The sequence below is a fragment of the Chiloscyllium plagiosum genome, unplaced genomic scaffold (genome assembly GCF_037043375.1).
Source record: "Chiloscyllium plagiosum isolate Xiang-an unplaced genomic scaffold, Cpla_swu_hap1 HiC_scaffold_9, whole genome shotgun sequence".
Taxonomy (NCBI): domain Eukaryota; kingdom Metazoa; phylum Chordata; class Chondrichthyes; order Orectolobiformes; family Hemiscylliidae; genus Chiloscyllium; species Chiloscyllium plagiosum.
The window spans coordinates 125,926,654-125,941,840 of NW_028270147.1; the positions used below are offsets into that span (position 1 = coordinate 125,926,654).

At 45.8% G+C, this 15,187-nt stretch overlaps 2 long non-coding RNA genes across 2 annotated transcripts in view; both read right to left on the reverse strand.

Moving 5' to 3' along the window:
- The window catches only part of LOC148149318 (uncharacterized), a 37,804-nt gene extending 37,176 nt beyond the window's left edge, over positions 1 to 628 (reverse strand). The window contains exon 1 of the long non-coding RNA XR_015758092.1: positions 520 to 628. This is a non-coding gene — a long non-coding RNA (uncharacterized LOC148149318). The remainder of the gene's footprint in view (positions 1 to 519) is intronic.
- Positions 1 to 15,187, reverse strand: part of LOC122547362 (uncharacterized) — a 466,533-nt gene that overhangs the window by 406,674 nt on the left and 44,672 nt on the right. The gene's annotated exons all lie outside the window — the stretch shown is intronic.

A 15,187-nucleotide genomic window follows, 5' to 3' on the forward strand; every position in this document is an offset into this window, starting at 1 on the left:
TTCACAAACCTCCCGAGCTCAGCTGGGCACAACCCAGTGAGACAGAGAGATAGAGAGAGAAACAGCCTGAGAGAGACAGAAAGAGAGAAAGAATGACTAAGTGAGGGAGAATGGCAGGGAAATGGCAAGAATGAGTGAAAGATACAGAGAGACAGGGAGAGGGTGAGAGTGAGAGAGACAGACAGACAGTAAGAGACAGAGAGGCTTAGAGTGACAGAGGGAAACAGACAGCTGAGGTTTTTGTACAGCCTCTGCACTGGGAGCTCTCCCTGTGGCTTACGTTCGGTAAAGGAACCAAGCTCAGACTGAGTAAGTAAACCTCAATCCTCTGCTATTAACCCTGTCAATACTGAAACTTTCTAAAACACAAATGCTAAATTGTTGAAGGTGTTCGTGGGGAGCTGCAGTGAATGAAATGGTTGATTGAGGAGCACTGTGTCTAACAGGGTGTCCAACTGTATTTCTTTAGTTCCATTGTCCCTTTAAGCAGCAAGATATAAGTCAGTCAGTTTTACTCACCGTGTGGAGGAGCTCTGTCCATTTGCAGCCTGTGGTCCCATTCCTGCAGCATGGAGTGAAATCAGTGAGTAGCCTCCTGCCAGTCTCAGTGTGATGGACACGGGCAGAGTTTGATGGGAGCTCTGGCTCCCTGTCCCAGTCTCTGATCTCACTGACCTCAGCAGCAGCAGCAGCACAGTGAGACACCGAGCTCCCACCTCCCCCAGCTTTAACTCTGCTCAATCACACAATCTCAGAACTGTTACAGTGCACACGGAGACCATTCCGCCCATCCTGTCTAGACCGGCTCTCTGAATGAGTAATTCACTGAGTGTCATTCTCCTGCCTTCCCCATGTCACCCTCACATTGTTCCTTTTCAAATAACAGTTTCATTCCCTTCGGAATGTTCCATTTGAAGCTGCCTCCACCACATTCTCAGACAGTGCATTCCACACCTTAACCACTCACTGGCTGAAGAGGATTTCACCATCTTACTTTAGCTTCTTTACCCAATTACTCTCAGTCTATGGCCTCCCCCTCTCAATCCTTTCCTAAGTGGGAACATTTTCTCCCAATTTACTCTGTCCAGACCCCTCTGGATTTTGAATTTCTCGATCAAATCTCCTGTCAGCCTTCTCTTTGTAAAATATCCACATCCTTCCTGAATTATTCACTTTATCTATGCCCGTCATCCTATTTGCCTGGGTTAGGCCCATATCCCTTTAAACCTTTCCTAACCATGTACCTGTCCAATGGACTTTTAACTGTTGCAATTGTACTCACCTCTACCACTTCCTGTGGCAACACATTCCATATATTCACCACTGCCTGTGTGAAAAAATTGCCCCTCAGTTCCCTTTTAAATCTTTCCTCTCTCACCTTAAACCTATGCCCTTCAGTTTTGGACTCCCTTACTCTGGGGAACAGACCTTGGCTATTCACCCTATGATTTTATAAACTTCAAAATGGTCACCCCTCAGCCTCCTACACTCCAGGGAAAATAGTGCAAGCAATAATCAGCCTTCCTCATAACTCAAATCTTCCAGTCTCAGAAACATGCTTGGAATTTTTTTAAAGCCTTTCCAGTTTAATAACATCCTTCCTATAGTAGAGCGACCAGAATTGTATGCAGTATTCCAAGTGTAGCTTTACCAATGTCTTGTACAGCCATAATATGATATCTGAACTCCTGTCCTTAATGCTCTCACTGATGAAGGCGTGTGCCAAATACTTACTTTCCCACTCTATCTATACCCGTGGTGCCACTTTCAAGGAATTATATACCTGCACCCCTAGGTCTCTGTCTTCGACAACACTCCACAGAGCCCAATCATTAACTGTGTACATCCTGCCCTGGTTTGTCTTAAAAAAATGCAATATCTCGCATTTATCTGAATTAAACTCCACCAGCCATTCCTCAGCCCACTGGCCCAGTTAATCGAGATCACATCGTACCCTTCACTGTTCACTGTGCCACCAATCTTGATTTCATTGGCTAACTTACTAACCATGTACAATGATTAGAACCAGGTGGATATTATTGACTATGAGATCCTTGATTGGGGTAGTTAACCTGGATCAATCAGGGAGCTGTGGCTGACTGATATAAACAGGGGATTCAGAGAGTCTCCTGAGTTCAGGGACTGACTCCAAGCTGGCTGGCTGCAGCCAGTGTATTCTGTAAATAAAGGGTGACTTGGTGACAGGATACCAGCCTCTTTGTAGTTGTTTCACCATACCTCCAGGATTCTCATCCAAATGGCTGACGTATATGATGAATAATGGTGAAGTCAGAACTGATTCTGGCAGCATACCGCTGGTCACATGCTTCCAGTCTGAACAATACTTTCTACCAACACACTCTGGTCCTACTGTAAAGCCAACTTTGCATCAAACTGGCTAGTTGTAGCCATCCCTTGATTCAATGTGATCTAACCTTATTATCCAGTCAACCATATCAGACCTTCTTCCCTAAATGTCCTCTCACTGACACTTGATCTACTTGGGCCTCCTCATTCCCAAGATCCAGTTCTAGCAGAGCCGCCTTTCTCATTGGACTGGAAACAGACGGCTAGAGAAAATTCACCTGAACACACTCTCACAACTCTTGCCCCTCTCTGCCCTTCACAATGCTACTAACCCAGTTGAACTTTGTTTAATTAAATGTCTCCATTGTAATGACTCTATAATGTTTGCAACTCGTCGTAAATTTCTTGCAGATTTGTCCCTTGAATAGTCGGTGAGTTACAGACTGCACTGAACAATCTGATTGCAACTTTTTTGTTCCTTATCTTGAGCCAAATCGAATCTGTCCTTCACCCTTCGGGGGCATCCTCTTTCTCCAGCTCTGCACTGATCTCCTCAACTACTCCCACCAGTCACCATCTTTTTCCCCCTTTTCTCTCTTTCCTGAACACCTTGTATCCAGGAATATTGAAGACACAGTCCTGCCCTTCTTTTAGTCCAGTCTCTGTTCGAGCCACAACATCAGGTTTCCACTTGGCACTCTTTGTATGTAACTCCCTAGTCTGATTCCCTATACTTGGTGTAGGCTCATACATGCAGTCTCCCAGAATTAGAATTTATTACTCATTCCCTCACTCTGCCTGCTCAGTTACTATTCCTTACTCTGGTGTTATCTATCTTCCCATGATTCTGTCGGCCTTGGTGTTCCTCTGTAATATTATCTCCTGGTTCCCACAGGCCTGCAAAGTTAGTTTAAACTCTCTCCAAAAGCACCAGCAAATCACCTACAAAAAACTCAGTCCCAGTTCTGGTCAGGAGCAAACCCTCCAGTCTGTCCCATACCTCTTCTGGAGCCAACTCCAACTCCATAGAATTTAAAGCCTTCCCTCCTGGACCCTCTTTCCGGCTCCACATTCACATGAGTTATCCTTTGGTTCCTATTCTCACTTGCATGGGCCACTGGGAGTAATCCAAAGATTTCTACTTTCGTGCTCCTGCTGCTAATTCCCTGCTGAACTCCCTAAATTCTGACTGCGGGACCACGTCCTTTTTCTCCATCCATCACTGGGACCGGTGTGGACAACGACTGTTAACTATTCCCCCTCTCCCCTCAGGATGCTCTGCAGCTGCTCAGTGACATCCTTGACCCTGGCACCAGGGAGACAACACACCATCCTGGATTCCCATCTGCAGCTGCAGAAACACCTATCGATTGCCCTCACTCTCGAATCTCCTCTCACTGTCGCTCTTCCAGTCTTCCTTGTGCCCCCCTGTACAGCTGAGCCCCCCGTGGTGCCATGGACTTGGCTCTGGCTGCACTCCCCAGATGAACCATCATTCTCATCAGGAGTCTGAACTGAATCCTGGTTGGAGAGTGGGAAACACTCAGGGGATTCCTGTACGAGCTGCCTGGTCCTTTTGGACGGTCTGCTGCTCCCCCATTCCCTCTCTCTCTGCATACTCTGAAGCTGCAGAGTGACCACATCTAGAAACGTGCTCTCCATGGAGCTCTCAGCCTCACGGATGCTCCACACTGACACCAGCTGCTGCTCAAGCTCCGAAACCTGGAGCTCCAACTACTGTCACTGACCAGACTTCCTACTCTCATGGTATTCCAGGAGTGACTCTGGGAGTGCTCAACATTGACTCTGGACCCCGTGAAGTCTTATAGCATCAGGTCAAGCATGGGCAAGGAAAACCAGTCTGTCTCACATCAGTGGTAGGGATACGAATGGAGGAAGTTTTGAAGACAGAATGAATCTCCATTTCAGGGATAGTCCGTGTGGCTTTGTCAGAGGGAGACCAGGGCCAACAAATCTGGTGGAATTTTGTCGAGGTCACTAGGTGTGCAGATGCGGGTGGTGAAGTTGATATAGTATGCTTGTATTTCAGCAAAGCCTTTGACAAGGTCCCACATGGGAGACTGAAAAAGAAGGTAAAAGCAAATGGGATTCAGGGTAACTTGGCAAGTTGGATCCAAGCTTAGCTTTGGGACAGGTGACAGAGAGTGATGGGAAAAGGCTGTTTATGTGACTGGATCCAGTATGGAGCCGCATACCACAGGGATAAGTGCTGGGACCCTCACTGATTATAATATATACAAGCAATGTCAATGAGAATGCAGGAGGGGATGATACTGAGTTTGTGGACAACATGAAGATTGGCTGGATGGTTGAAAGTGAGGAAGATGGTCTTAGGATTCAGGATAGATCAGATGGGCAGACCAGAGGCAGCTGGAATTTAAATCTGTTAAATGTGAGATGTCACACTTTGGAGGAATTAACAAGACAATGGAGTACTCAATGAATGGCAGGACACTGGGAATCTGTGTGAGAACATAATCTTGGATTGATTGTCCACTGATACCTGAAAGTGCCAGGGCAGGTTATTAGAGCAGTTATGAAGGCATATTGGATAGCTGTCTTTGTAATTTCAGGTATAGATTATAAGAGCAGGAAGGATATGTTCGAGTGATGCAGAACTTTGGTTAGGCCTCAGCTGGAGGACTGTGTGCAGTTACAGTCACCACACTGTAGGAAGGATGTGATTATGCTGGAAGGGGTTGCAGAGGAGATTGACTAGGAAGTTGCCTGGGATGGAGTATCTGAGACGATGTGGTGAGAGGCTGGATACACTCGGATTGTTTACTTTGGAGCAGAGAAGGTTGAGGGGGAGGATCTGACAGAGAGGTGCAGGGTATGGGGGAAGTGCACACGTTAGGAAGATCATAACTGTTCCCCTCAGACAGAGGGGCAATAACAGGATGGCACATATTCAATGTGCAAGGTTTAGAGGGGATGTGAAGAAATGTTCCTTCCCCCAGAGGGTGGGGGTCTTGGATACATTGCCTTGGGAGTGTAGTTGAGGCAGCAAACCTCACAAACTTGAGCAGTACTTGGATAAGCACCCGAATTGTCATAATATTCAATGTTATGGGTCCAGTTCTGGAAAGTGGGTGGAGAGTAGATTTCCAGTATCTTAGTTGTAAAGACTTGATGGAGTGAATGGCCTCTTCTGTGCTGTATGATTGTATGGAACCACCTGCTTGTTAAAACATACTGCCCTCTCTTGTCTGATACATCAACCTCTCCTCCACGTTGAACACTTGGAGGAAGCACTCAGGGTGTTGATGGCACAAAATGAACTCTGAGTGGGGGACTTCAATGCCCAACATCAAAAAGAACGTTTAATAAATGTGCATTCGTTTGTCGGCTTTGTAAGTATTGTCTGCAAATGTTCAAATGAATTGTTTTGCCAATTAACGTTCTGAGAGTTGAAATACCTTTGAATGACAGGGATTAAAATTGTTTCTCTTGTCTTTCAGGCCGTGAGAACTCTCAGCCTAAGCTGACCCTGCTGCCCCCCTCCCCGGAGCAGGTCAATGCCAAGGGCACTGCCACCCTGGTATGCCTTGCCAATCACTTCTATCCCGATGAGCTGGAGGTGCAGTGGAAGAAGGATGGTGCAGTCATTTCAGACGGGGTTCAGACCAGCAACTACCTGCGAGCTTCGGACAGCACCTACAGTGTCAGCAGCCTGCTGACCCTCTCTGGGTCTGACTGGGAGTCCAATGCTCGCTTCTCCTGTGCCCTCACCCACGTGACCCTCCCCTCTCCCCTCAGCAAGAGCATCAGGAGATCAGAATGTGTGTAGAGTGTTTGAGACAGTCCACAGAGGAGACACAACTTTAAACAGAACAGGGCTGAGCTGGCAGGTCAAAGGTCATTGCCAGCAGTGAATTTCAACTCTCTTCCTTCTTGGGACAGCTGGGGGACACTTCTGAGGTTCAGGAGTTAAGACAGATCATTGGACAGTGCAGGAGGAGAGCTTTACTCTGTATCTAACCCCATTCTGTCCCTGAACTGGTGATATTTGATGACAACGATGTTAACCTATGATGCCAAGAAAAACCTCTCAAAGGTGCTGAAGACTGTCAGCTGTACAAAACAATGTGAACCTCCAAAGTCTCTGCTTCAGTAAACCAGATCTCCTTCCTGCTCAGCCACCAGTTCCAATTTACGGTTTTGTCACTGTTCAAAAGGACAGGCTTCTCATGTTATTGAAAAAATCTCCACAAGTGTTTTCCTCAAGCTCCAATGTGGCTGTGAATTTGTGCAGCTTCCTCTGTCTGGGCTGTTAATTGCAGTCTGTTTTCTGTCAATGTCAATCTGGAAAAGGGAATAAAGATGAAGAAGATTCAGTCTCTGTCTCGTGTCTGTTTTGAAAGTGGTCAGAGCTGAAGCCTTAGGGAAAGGGTGTGTGAAGTGAAAGGTTGCATCATCAAGGCATGGAACATGAGGGGGGCAAAAAGATGGGGTCCCTGAAACAGGAGGGCACTGCTACAATTGTGGCCAGAAGGGGCTCTTACAGCAGAAATGCAGGGCCCCAAGGAAACCTTCCCCAATAAATGGGGAAAAGAGGGAAGATGTGTTCAATTTCCAAAAGGCAGGGCACTGATGCTGAGAGGAAGCTGAACTCAGATTGTAGACAGGGAAGGTGCATACCCAGAATGGAGATGGCATCTCTCTCCTTCAACGATCCCCCCCTTGGTGCTCTAAAGGGATAGTACCCACCTCAAATACATGTGCCCAATGATGTATGATGAATGGGGAAAATCCTGTGCCCACGTGTGCGCAGGTGGAGAACGGGGAATGTATCTCGTAGACACACTGATTCATCCATCGAAAGCACTGGGATCAGCTCTCTCCAGTACAGGACCAATTGGAGGGGTTCAGGCGGGTACATCGGCGATGGAAGAGCTAGCAAAACCCAAGAGTGTAAGGGTGGGCTCCCTGGGCACTTAATGGGAAAGCATCTGAACATAATACAGAGAGATCACTAACGGAGTGTTTGGAGCAGATTGGCTCTTTGTTGATGGACTGGCAATAGTTCTTTACACAGTTGGTCATTTCAAACATGTTCTGCTCCATATTGGGGCAGGAAGGGCTAATGACCGGGACATATTCACATTCCTGTTTAAAAATCAACAATATTGATTTGTCTGTCTACCCCAAGGGTTCCCAACCTTCCAGCAGAGCATGGCACAAGGGCTACAAGAGTTCAGTTCAGCTCCCCCAAACACTTTGGACAGTGGATGGCTGACTTGCTGCTGTTATCCAGAACTGAGGAGGAGGACTTGTCCCTTCGGGATGACAGAATTCCCAGGAGCTGCTCGGAGGGATCCAAATATTGATGTGTTCCCTGGAACAGCAGGTGAAAAGCTGCTGCATTGCTCAGGCTCCTTGATGCCACATACCATCAAAGCGGCCTTGATGTCAAGGGCTGTCACTCTGCCCTCACCTCACTCACATGGTCAGGGAGAGCTCAGTCCACTGACTCACATTTATCTGAATGAATTCCACTTGTTACTGATCAGCCCATCTATATCCTTTTGTATCTTCTACGGCTTCAGGTAACCTCAGTCAGGGAAGGTCAATAAATGGAAAGCATTAAAACTTTAATACAAATCCTGAAGACAATTTCTGGTTTAATAAAGGAATGGATACCTTTCATTTTTAAGTGAAATCAGCAATTCTTTATTGAATTAAAGTGATTCAGGGTAAATACATCTGTAGCAAATGTATAAAACTACAGCAACTCCCACTCAGGGTGTTTGGATTGGAGGCTGAGTTGAAATAATTGGTGACACATCAGGGAGGTGCGGAGATACCTGGAGACCTTGTTCCAGAAGGAGGTTATAAGCCTCAGGACTAGGCAGTCCAATTCCATGGTGTAGTAAGGGGCAGGAGGGGGTCAGATAAGGGTTTGGAGAATACTGTAGGACAGGGAAACCCCTTACTCTTCTCAACACGAGTGAGATCAAGGTCAGCCTTTCCAATCTTTCTTCATCACACAGCCCACACATTCCAGGGATCAATAAAATAAATCTCCTCTGAACCACTTCCAATGCATTTATATTCTTCCTTCAATAAGGAGACCAAAACTGTGCACAGTTTTTGAGATGCAATTTGACCAGTAGCCAGGAATAACTGAAACATCACACACACACTTTTGTTTTTTAACTCCTCATTTAGTCTCATTGCAATAATACACAACATTTTGTTACTTCTAATCAAACAACTTCACATTTTCCCAAATTATACACCATCTGCTGATTTCTGTCTCCTCATAGAACGTATCTCTATTGGTCTGGCCCCTGTCCTGTCATCTTCGGCAACCTACTTTCTCTCCATATTTGTGTCATCTGTGAATGTAATCCCCAAGCCTTCAATCCCCACAGTGAGAGAGATTGGAAACAGTTGAGGGCCCAACACTGAACACTTGGGGCACACTCGTCATATACGGCCAATCTGAAAACGGTTTCTTTCTGGACACTCTGGGTTCTGCTTGTCTCCCAGTTTTCTAATGGATATTTCCTTCAGGGTACACTGTTTCGAAAGTTCAACAACTGTATCAGAAGGTGGTGGAGGTAGGGGTAGTGAATATTTTGAAGTAGAGATAACAGATTTTTGTCACTCAGAAGGGCCGAGGCTGATACAGACTCAATGGGAATGTGGAATTGGAAACACAAACAGATCAGCCATGATCTTATTGAATGATGGAGATTTAAATCCAATTGGATTTTGTATCCTGGGCATATTTTAAATTAATTGTTAAAATTTGAATCCGGTTGGCATAACTTCAAAAACAACCCAACCCAAACTAATGTTAATAACCTCACCGCCAATTGTTATGTACTTTCAATTCTCAGTATTCTCTGTGACACTGACAGCTAGTCACAGACTCATGTGAGCACCCTACTCTCCTAAAGGGACCACACACACTTTTGACATCATAACATCTCTCCTCTTCAAAAAAACAACCATCAAATTGAAAAGATGGCTTTTTTATGCTCTCTAAATCTTAACTCCGCTATTATGAACGACACATGTCAGTAATATAGTTACATATTTCTTACTGATTTTGCATGTATATGTATCAGTTCTTTCTTATCTGTATCCTAATTCAGCTTATAATTTGTAAGTTTAAACCAATTGAATGTTCTGTTCTCTGTACTCACTCGTACCATGTCTGTGTAAAAAATTTATTCGACTCTTCATGCTTCCTCCTTCATGTCTTAACCCTGCACTCTCAGTGTTGCTGGGAAATTTGAGAAGCACATTTATTCACTTGCTCATTCACTCCCTTGTCAGCCTCTCTTTATCTCCCGAAACTCCACTCAACACCAATCTGCTGGGTCAGGAGCAAGGCTTTCAGATCAATGTATAAAGGAACCTTTTCCAGCACCAAACTGGTGAGTGTCGGCTGGAGAACAATATTCCATTGTTCATGTCTGCTTCAAAAACCAAAGTGTTCAGCCATTCCATGCAGCTTCACTCACTCCTGAAGGGATCAGGCAAAGAGGAAGAGTTTGTGGAGCTAGTGTTGACTTGCTGAGTTTTCAAACCCATTACAATGTCATTGTCTGCCCTGACACCGAGCAGATGTTCCCATCACAAGAGGCTCCATGGCCCTGAGGACTGTGAGAGTGAGCCCTGTCCATTCAGCTCGATCATCAAGCTCCAGCCTTCCTAATGTGGTAGCAGCCAGGAGAACCCTGCCCATGGGAGATTCCACACACGCTCCCTCCCTCCCTGCAGGGAAAGATGGTTCCATGGCCCTGCTTTCTCTCCAAACAGATCCAAATTTGAGTGTTTCTGAAAAGAAGAGACATTTTGTCAAAGATTTTTGTCTTGCGCACATCAGGAGAATTTGCAAGAAATGCCACAGCAAAGGAAAACATCATTTATACTATTGTATTCATTGTGGCAACACTTCGTCCAATTAGGGCCCATTGGCCAACCAAACAGCATTGTCCTCTCATCCAGAATATATAGTTCTTTTCTGCTTAAATTTGTATTCTTGCAAATTGCCCTGATAAGCGCAAAGCAAAAAGCTTCCACAAAATGGACATTTTCTCAGTCATGTTCTGTATTCTCAAATGACTATTTGATTATAATTTCCTCTTTTGCTTCAGATACGTTTAAATTCTAGTAAGTAATTCTGTACCTTTTTGAATGGAGGACTCAGTTTATTATCACTCACTAAACTCCAATAACTGCATCAAAATATTTTTCTCCTTTCTGTACCTGGTGTGTGACTGGAGAATGTGTCACTTTGTCTTTCTATTTGCCTACATTAACAGTAAATCTAAATTTACTGTGCTTATTTCTTTTTCCTTGTGACCTAGATCCCCACTCCCTGTACTATTCTGCACTGCCCCTCAAAGAAGCACATAACTGTACACCATATTCTCAAAGTGACCTAGCCATTCTTCAGTACAGCTGCCATGGTCGCTCTCCCCTCCATCTACTCACTTTCCAGAGTAATTTCGAAATTCACATTGGCCATTCCCATGTCTTTTTCTGAAGTGGTTCCTAATTTTAAGGATCGATGTCACTAAACATCCTTTCTTCCTAGCCGCAGCGATTTGTTTACAAAATGAGCTGCACTTCATCCTTAATCATTCTCTGAGTCATTACAACCAGAAAGCTTTGTGCCTGCTCTCAGTAGAAAAATTCAATTAATCTCATTGTCCTGTTCTATCCAAATAGCTTCCGTTTATGTGTTACTGTATTTCTGGTGTATTCAACTGCATCTGATACTTGCCTACCTAATGCTCTTACACCCACTGATGCCTGTTGAGGTCTCCCAGATAAATTGCTGCTCTTTGCAGTTTGGTGACCCGCTTTGATAGCCGTGTGTTCGGTCTTTGAGTGTAATTCATTTTGTGCCTGATCCCAGTGTCAATCCGAAGGGCACTCCACCTTTCAGTCTGACAAACCAGGGTCACCCATGTCATGGCTCTATTTCTAGCCTAGGCTCCAGTCTTTCAAGCCTCACCAGTTTGATCATTTGAGTTGCTCATCATTTATTTTGATTTCTCCTGGGATGGGCCGGGCACTGACCGTGTCTGCTCTTGGTGGCCCTTCCTTAATTGTCCTGGAGAGGGCGGTGGTGAGCCATGTAATATCTGGGAAGGAAGGCGCTTGGATCTGAAGAAATAAAACCCATGAAACTCCATGTCATGTTCATGAATGTTCTTTGGGCAAGGGAACTCAGTCATCACCCGGTCTGTGACTCCAGTCCCACAGTGACGGGATTCATTCTTAACGATCCCATGATCTGGCTCAGCAAAGAATTCGGTCCAAGCAGTTGGAGATGGGCAATAATTTTTTTTTTATTTCAAAAATATACTTTATTCATATATATTTAATCCATACAATTGGACATGTCATCATTCTGTAAACATTCCATTTCTTTGCGTATCGAAACAGGGTAATCATTCCTATTCACAGGTTGGTGCGATTACATTGAGCTGAGGCGCCAGCGGAGCCCAAATGACTGCGTGGGCCCCCTGTTCTTAGGCAGGCAGATGTTAGACGGTGGTCTTTCCCCACCGCGCCTTGGCGGCAGCTGCCCCAAGCTTCAGTGCGTCCCTCAACACGTAGTCCTGGACCTTGGAATGTGCCAGTCTGCAGCACTCAGTCGGGGTCAACTCCTTCAGCTGAAAGATCAGCAGGTTTCGGACCACCCAGAGAGCTTCCTTCACCGAGTTGATGATCCTCCAGGCACAGTTGATGTTCGTCACAGTGTGCACCCCAGGAAACAGGCCGTAGAGCACGGAGTCCCGCGTCACGGCGCTGCTCGGGACGAACCTTGACAAACACCACTGCATTCCTCTCCAGACTTCCTCTGCATAGGCACATTCCAGAAGGAGGTGTGTGACAGTCTCGTCCCCCCGCAGCTGCTTCGAGGGCAGCGTGCGGTGCGGCAGAGAGTCCGGGCGTGCATAAAGGATCTCACAGGCAGAGCCCTTCTCACCACCAGCCAAGCCATGTCTTGGTGCTTGTTGGAAAGTTCTGGCGATGAGGCATTCTGCCAAATGGCTTTGACAGTCTGCTCAGGGAACCGCTCGACAGGATCTGCCCTCTCCTTTTCCCGAAGGGTCTCAAGGACACTACGTGCTGACCACTTCCTAATGGACTTGTGGTCAAAGGTGTTTTTCTTCATAAATTTCTCCACGAAGGACAGGTGATACGGAACGGTCCAACTACTTGGAGCGTTCCGCAGCAGCGAGGCCAGGCCCATCCTTCGCAACACCGGGGACAGGTAGAACCTCAGTACGTAGTGACGCTTGGCGTTTGCGTACCGGGGATCCACGCACAGCTTGATGCAGCCACACACAAAGGTGGCCATCAGGGTGAGGGTTGCATTGGGTGTGTTTTTTCCCCCATTGCACCGGTCTTTGTACATTACATCTCTTCGGACCCGGTCCATTTTTGATCTCCACACGAAGTGGAAGATGGCCCGGGTGACTGCGGCGGCACAGGTTCTGGGGATAGGCCAGACCTGTGCCATGTATAACAATACTGAGAGTACCTCACACCTGATGACCAGGTTTGTACCCGCGATGGAGAGCGACCGTTGCTCCCATCTGCCCAGTTTCTGTCTCACCTTCCTGATCCGCTCCTCCCAGGTCTTGGCGCACGCCCCAGCCCCCCAGAACCAAATACCCAGCACCTTCAGGTGGTCAGTCCTGACGGTGAAGGGGATAGAGGATTGGTCGGCCCAGTTCCCGAAGAGCATGGCTTCACTCTTGCCTCAGTTTACCTTGGCCCCCGAGGCCCGTTCGAACTGGTCACAGATGCACATGAGTCTGTGCACGGACAGCGGATCCGAGCAGAAAACGGCGACGTCATCCATGTACAGGGAGGCCTTAACCTGCAGACCCCCGCTGCCAGGAATAGTCACCACTCTCAGGCTCGCATCCTTCCTGATGGACTCGGCAAATGGCTCTATGCAACACACAAACAAGGCAGGAGAGAGAGGGCAGCCCTGCCTGACTCTAGATCTGACTGGGAAGCTATCTGATTCCCACCCATTGATTGAGACTGCACTGACAATGTTGGTGTAGAGCAGTCTGATCCAATTAGCGATTCCCTCCCCGAAGCCCATTTTGGAGAGGACATCCCTCATCCTCTCTATAACATCACCAGCTGACAAATGAGCTGGTTGGCTGGCCAGCCTTTCACAGCAATATGCCTTATAAGAAGCCGTAAGAGTTTTACTTTTCATCCATATGACTGCGCATCTTCTTCAGTTTTTGCATGATGCTGCTGGTCTCACTGCCTGAAATCGAAACAGGGGAGGGACTCCACGTCTCCGTATCTGTTTGCAGGAGACTGGAAGTGGGGCTCACTTTGGAAACATTCTCCTTCTGGTTGTTTTGCATTCCGCTGCTCCTGTTGAGTTGGAATCTGAGAATATACCAAGATGGACGCATGGAAAGTTAAGTTTGTTCCTAAAAGGAAACAACTCCAGAATTAGTTGAAATGAAACACAGATGAGATTCAAAGACTGGTTTCTGCAACTGAGCAACATCATTTCCTTTCAGGCAGGCAGAGCGTTTCATTAGTTTTGAATTAATTGAGCTTTAATTAATTGAAAATTTCAAAAGTGAGACTGATTTTTTTGTTTGTTGGGAATGTTTATTCAGTGAAACAGATCAAGGGAGGGAGATGTAGATCAATTATAATAGAAGTAAGTGCAAACAGATGAGTGGCTCAACAACCTAGTCCCATTCCTATGCACATGATCAAGTGGAAAAATGTTTTGACACCTTTGTAGGATATGCTGATAACAGGTCGGAGCCAGATTGCAGGGAGCGAAAGAACAGAAGCACAGATACATTGGGCTGAAACCTCCATTTCTTGTGTTGTCACTTCTACAGAATGCAGAACAAAACACGATATCGATGAATACAAAGGATGGTATTCTCGGCAGCAGCAGGTATTCCTGCATATACAGCTTTAGGTTGCAGAGATTCGGACTCTACATAAGGGAACATGCGAACATATTATCAACTTAATAAAAGTACCGAGGCTTAAGTTGATGTTTCTCAGTGGCAGACAAACCATTCTTACATCTTTTCTGTAAAATATTAAAAGTTTTATTTATATTGTAATGATAATATTGACCATAAATCTGGCTGATAGCAAGCTTGGATTGAAAGTGATCACCCATCATTCATGCTGCTGAGTAAGTAATTCCTTACTTTAATAGTAACCTTGCATTGAACAGTTCAGGAGTTTGCAAATGGTGGGATACTAACCAACTTGCTCTCCCCAGCGGATTTGAGTTTCTCCTGAATTTTGATGGTGGTCTGGAGCATATGTTGAATCTCCTCCTGTTGTTTCAGAATCAGCTGCCTCGCCCTGTGAGCAGCCTTGTTGGACTCTTGAAGATGCCTGATTTCAGCCTGTGATGAAATTGGATGCAATGTATTACCATGTTAGAGACCAACCAAACCCGTCTTTACGTCGTCAATAAATTTATTTTGACAACAGAGTACAGACAAAAATGAAGTCAGGGCACACAACTCCATAACCCATTAAGTTCTAAGTTGCACAGTTTCCAGGTGGCACTGTGCAACTTTTACAACTTATAATGCTTGTTCTTGATGAAAACTTTGTGTTTTTCTTCGACAAAATGTATTGTCAACACAAACTCAAACAGTCAAGTACTCCAGGTGGAAAATCATCATGAAAGAGTTACTCACATTCTTTTTCGACAACTGATGCCTAACTTTGAGTGAGCATTTCTGATTTTATTTCAGGAGGTTGCTTCCTGGTCTGTGGTGAGTTAACCTGAGTTCTCAAACCTGAAAAACTGTCCTCAGCAGCCAAGTACTTTGCAGAAGAGAAAGATGATGAATAGGCA